Source organism: Ornithorhynchus anatinus, chromosome 10 (assembly GCF_004115215.2).
Source record: "Ornithorhynchus anatinus isolate Pmale09 chromosome 10, mOrnAna1.pri.v4, whole genome shotgun sequence".
Taxonomy (NCBI): domain Eukaryota; kingdom Metazoa; phylum Chordata; class Mammalia; order Monotremata; family Ornithorhynchidae; genus Ornithorhynchus; species Ornithorhynchus anatinus.
Window position 1 is genome coordinate 5194521 of NC_041737.1, and position 6368 is coordinate 5200888.

The following is a 6368-nucleotide window of genomic DNA, read 5'->3' on the forward strand; positions in this document are numbered from 1 at the left end:
TCATCAGGTTGTCTCACGTGGGGCTCACAGTCTTCATCCCCATTTTACAGATGAGGCGACTGAGGCAGACAGAAGTTAAATGGCTTGCCCGAGGTCACACAGCTGACAAGTGGTGGAGGTGGGATTAGAACCCAAGTCCTCTGACTCCCAATCCTGTGATCTTTCCACTGAGTCACGCTGCTTCTCCTCTCACCTCTCTGAAAAGCGAGATCATCAGAAAACCCCTGCAGTTCTCCAGTTTTATTCGTATATTTTGTCTTCATCAGTCTACTCTTATCAATTCATTTATACACTCAGTGATTCCCTATTTCATCCAAATACATTTGTTCACCTTCCTGTTGGATCCTTGTTTTTCCTCCTTCTCCCAATATGGGAAGTGTTTTTTGTCTGTCTCTCTCCCATTAGACTGTAAGCTCTCTGAGGAGAGGGTTTGGCTCTGTTTCCCTTTCCTCGGCACTTAGAATAGGGCTTTGCGGTCGATCAGTTAATCGTATTTATCGAGCCCTTACTGCGGGCAGAGCGTTCAACTAAGCACTTGGGAGAGTAGGATTCAACTATCAACAGACACATTCCCTGCTCACAGTAAACTTACAGTCTCAGTTGGTGCTCAGTAAATACCAATGATTGCTCGAGTGATTGCCTGAATTCCACATCAATTGAACAAATCGAGGGAAAACTCTTTGATTGCATCTGAAAAATAATGACTCATCTATTGTGACAGAGCTATGCCAGGTTTTGTTCTTTTTTATTAACACAGTATTGGAACAAAACAGGCTTTCTAGAATGACTTCACAGATGAGAATACATGCTTCATTAATTTTAATCGTATCAACCGGGAAGCATATTAAATTTATGTAGAAAGCTGAATGACATTTTCGATGACTTGTAATATCACACACAGGAAAGCATTCGTCCATCCATTTGAATGCTTTAATAAATACGCTCCCTAAAACTTGCAGCTCGAAGATTTTAAGGAAAAGAAATCCAGCAGGTGACACCCAGACGCAGAAGTGAAAAACAATCCTCTCACACGTCAAAAAATTCAAACGTCAGCCAAGCTGGTGTTGACGTTGCCACAAGACACATGGGGATATTAAGGTTCAGAAGTATTAGCCTAAGAAGAAGAATAAATCAGTGCAACTGTGGGAAGGGAAAGCTGACCCTTACCTCCTGAACACAGTTCAGAATTCCCCCGGCCAAAGAACTCCTACAGATTCGGTCGCGGTGTCCCCCTGCGCAATTCAAAATCCTCTCTCGAAAGCACAATATTTCTTAGCCACCTAACCTGTACACTGTACATCACCTTGATTCTATTTATTTGCTACTGTTTTAATGAGATGTTCATCCCCTTGATTCTATTTATTGCTACTGTTCTGTCTGTCTCCCCGAGTTAGACTGTAAGCCCGTCAAAGGGCAGGGACTGTCTCTATCTGTTACCGATTTGAACATTCCAAGCACTTAGTACAGTGCTCTGCACATAGTAAGCGCTCAATAAATACTATTGAATGAATGAATGAATGAGCCTTTCAATGACCTCACGTATTGAGGAAAGCAAGGAGAGGAGAGGAGGGATCTTTCTCTACATGTGAGTCACTTCCTGGAGAAGAGAGCGCTCCGGATGGAGAACTGTATTGAGCAGTTGGGAGAATGCTGTAGAATATAATAATAGACCCAATCCCTACCAAGAGCCAATCCCTGCACAGAGGGAGCTGACATTCTAACAGGGGAAACTGATCTGGAAATCAATTTCTGTTGACCAGTGTTCGGACTGCATGGGGGCAACCATTCAGATTGCTTTCCTCCCAGATGACATGTAAGGGGATAGTTTGGAGTCAAATGTGCAGTTCCTTCATCCCACTGTGGCCCTTTGCCCGTCCCTAGAACTGCCGTGGATGTATTCGCACTCCTCAAGAACCTCCCAGGGTTGCCCATCCATCTCCAACAGAACCTCCTCCCCATGGACTCAATGGGCAGTCCATCAGCTCTCCCCCTCCGAACTCTCCTTGCTCATCTCCCACTCCCACCCAGCCGGCAAAGTTCACTTCCTCTAAAAGTGTTCCTCACTCTCGCCTGTCTGGCAACCAATTCCTTGCTCACATTCCCCCTCCTGCTTGGAACTCTCTCCTTCTTCACCTCCGAAGGACCGCCACTCTTCCCATCTTCAAAGCCCACCTAAAATCATATCTCCTCCAGGAAGCCCTTCTTGATTACCCTCTCCCTTTCCCATCCTTTTCACCTTCCCTTCTTTGTCACCTGGTCTTTGGTCGGTACCCTTTAAGCTCTTTGTTACTCACCGTCCTCCTCCAACCCCACAACATTTATGTACATATTCCTGTTCTCTCCCCTTCTCTTGTCTGCAGTGCATTTGAATGCTTCTGCCCTCCACTCGATTGTAAGCTCCTTGATGTCAGGGATGGATCATCTCTACTGAGCTGTCCTCTCCCAAGAGCTTAGCGCAGGACTCTGCCGGTGGTAAGATCTAGATGAATGCCATTTATCGATTGACTCTAAGCTCATTACGGGAAGGGAATGTGTCTGCTAAATCTGGGTAAATCATATCCCCCAAAGAGGGATCTGCACATATTAAGTGCTCAGTGAAAACCACAGATTTTTTTAAATGGTATTTGTTAAGCGTTTACTATGCCAAGCCCTGTTCTAAGCAAACAAGCAAATCGAGTTGGACGCAGTCCCTGTCCCCCGTGGGGCTCACGGTTTCAATCCCTATTTTACAGATGAGGTAATTGAGGCACAGAGAAGTGAAGCTACTGGCCCAAGGTCACACAGTAGACAAGTGTCCTCTAGACTGCAAGCTCGTTATGGGCAGGGACCGACACTCTTTATTGGTGTACTGTACTTTCCCAAGTGCTTAGTATAGTGCTCTGCACATAGTAAGCTCTTACTAAATATGATTGAATGAAGTGATGGAGCTGGTATTAGAACTCATGACCTTCTGACTCCCAGGCTCATGCTTTATCCACTATGCCAGGCTGCGTCTGATTGAGTGACTGATTATTAATTCCTCCTGCAGGCCAGGCCCCGGAGAGCAGCCAACATCTGACTGGACCGAGTGCACCCCGGAAAGCTCTGAGTCAGAGGCCAAACTCTTCAGGCAGCACAACAGCAGATTCCACAGATCCAACAGAATTCCCAGACCTGACCCTGTGACCTGAGTAGAATCAATTAATTAGCCCACCACCCTGCAGGTCACATTTGGCAGCCTCCGATTTACATGATAAAGACGAATAGATCACCTTCATTCTTCCTGAGGAATACAAAACACCTCTAGTGCAGAGAAGCAGCTTGGTGTGGTGAATAGAGCACAGGCCTGGGAGTCAGAAGGACCTGAGTTCTAATCTTGCCTCTAGCATTTGTCCTCTGGGTGAACTCAGGCCGTTCACTTCACTTCTCCGGGCCTCAGTTCCCTTATCTGTAAAAAGGGGATTGAAATCGTGAGCCCCATACAGGACAGGGGTTGTGTCCAACTCGATTTGCTCGTACAATGCCTGGTACGCAGTAAGTGCTTAACACGTACCATAAAAAAAAAAAGTATTTACTGAAGCGTCGTGAACTGTATTTCCCTGGGCTGCTGGGAAAAACCGTCCATGGTATTCCCTCTCTTTCCCACAGTTTCGTTTTGCATTCGGATGCATCCGGTTCGTCTGCCATTCTCTAGGACATCTTCTGCTATCCAATTCACATTCTGCTGCATGACCTTGATATTCATTCTGGGTTCAGCTGACTTGCCCTGCTTGTTCATGGGTGGGCTAAGTTCAACCTATTCTCAACTACAGAGGTAAGGAATTGGTTTTAGTTACACGGAAACTGACAAAGGGAATAAAAAGTTAAAAACAAGGCAATGAGGTCTCTGTTCCCGTGAAAATGAGATCCATTTGAGCAAGAATGATGTCTCCTACTTCTACTGTAATAATAATAATGTTGGTATTTGTTAAATGCTTACTATGTGCAGAGCACTGTTCTAAGCACTGGGGTACATACAGGGTAATCAGGTTGTCCCACGTGAGGCTCACAGTTAATCCCCATTTTACAAATGAGGGAACTGAGGCACAGAGAAGTTAAGTGACTTGCCCATAGTCACACAGCTGACAGGTGGCAGAGCCGGTATACGTCCTCAAGCTCTCAGTAGAGTGATTTGCACCTAAGTTTGGGCTTAGAGAGGGATCAGCTTTATTTCTGAGACTGCCTCTTGGTAGTCTGTCTGTTCATTGGTTGACTATTTTTTATTGCAGTCCAAAATTCAAGTTCACCCATTGCAGTCTGCTGGTGGACCACTTTGGGGTTTGGTGAACCACAGATGGTTTAGGGCATTTTTCTAGCCCCTTCCCATTGGGGATGGTCGTAAAAAATATTACTAATAATAGTGTTATAATATATCACATATATTATAAAACATTGTATGTAATAATAATGTCACTAGGGACTCTGTGCCAAGCATATGCTAAACATTGACTTATTTAGTACTTACTAAATGCTTACTATGTGCAAAGCAGTGAAGTAAGTGCTGGGGTAGGTACACGATAATAATAATAATAATAATGTTGGTATTTGTTAAGCGCTTACTATGTGCAGAGCACTGTTCTAAACGCTGGAGGAGATACAGGGTAATCAGGTTGTCCCACATGAGGCTCACAGTTAATCCCCATTTTACAGATGAGGAAACTGAGGCCCAGAGAAGTGAAGTGACTTGCTCACAGTCACACAACTGACAAGTGGCAGAGCCAGGATTTGAACCCATGATCTCTGACTCCCAAGCCCGGGCTCTTTCCACTGAGCCACACTGCTTCTCAATAATAGCAGTATTTGTTAAGCGCTTACTATGTGCAGAGCACTGTTCTAGGTGCTGGGGGATAGAGGATAATCAGGTTGTCCCACATGAAGCTCACAGTCTTCATCCTCATTTTACAGATGAGGGAACTGAGGCACAGAGAAGTGAAATGACTTGCCCACAGTCACACAGCTGACACGTGGCAGAGCTGGGATTCGAACCCGTGACCTCTGACTCCCAAGGTCAGACCACAGTCCCTCTCCCCATGGGCTCAAAGTCTAAGTGGCAGGAAGAAGGATTTAATTCCATTTCACAGGTGAGGATTCTGAGATACAGAGCAGTTAAGTGACTTGTCCAAGGTCACATCACAGACAAGTGGCAGAGCCAGGGTGAGAAACCAGGTCCTTCGATTCCCAGGTCCTTACTCTGTCCACCGGGCCATGCGGCTCCCTTAAGTATTGAGAAAAATAAAATATAATCAGACAGACCAGAGTCCCTGCTCCACATTAGGCTCAGAGTCAAAGCAGAGGACAGAAAAGGTAATTAATGTCCATTTTACTGATGATGAAAGAAGCTAGACTGTAAGCCCACAGAGGGCAGGGACTGTCTCTCTTTATTGCTGTATCGTACTTTCCAAGCACTTAATACAGTGCTCTGCACACAGTAAGCACTCAATAAATACAATTGTATTGAATGAATTAATGAAACCGAGATCCAGAGCATTACTGATTCACTAACAGTCACCAAGCAGGCAGTGGTGGATCTGGGATTAGAACCCAGGTCCTCTGACTTCCAGCTGGCCCTCCTGGGGGTGGAACAATAATAACAATAATAATAATGTTGGTATTTGTTAAGTGCTTACTTTGTGCAGAGTACTGTTCTAAGCGCTGGGGGATACCAGGTGATCAGGTTGTCCGATGTGGGACTCACAGTCTTCATCCCCATGCCCACGGTCACACAGCTGACAAGTGGCAGAGCCAGGATTCGAACCTATGACCTCTGACTCCCAGGCCCGGGCTCTTTCCACTGAGCCACGCTGGACAAGCATCGGCTTACTGAATAGATCTCTTCAGGTAAGCCTGGGAGCTATGTACTGGTGGAGCGGAGCTCCAAATTCTCTGGGGAACCTGCCCACTCCCCCACAGCCCTTCCAGATGGAGCTCAGTGGGAACAGCGTGGTAATAATAATAACTGGAGTATTTGTTAAGCCTTTACTATGTGCTGGGCTCTGTAATAAGCCATGGGTGAATACAAGAAAATAGGGTTGGACACGATCTCTGTCCCATGCGGGGTTCATGGTCTCAATCCCCATTTTACAGATGAGGTAACTGAGGCACAGAGAAGTGAAGAAACCTGGCCAAAGTCACACAACAGACAGATCCTGCTGAGGAATACCAGACACCCCCACCCCGACCTCCACCACCACGGGCACCCAGGGCAGGCCTGGCAGCTCAGCACTCCAACGGACTGGGTAAATGGGATAAAGGTTTGCTTCGGTGAGGTCATGTGGAACCAGCCTGAGTGTGTCGAGCGTTACACTTTAAGGTGCTTCCTTTGAGACTCCACAGATCCATTTTGCTCATGC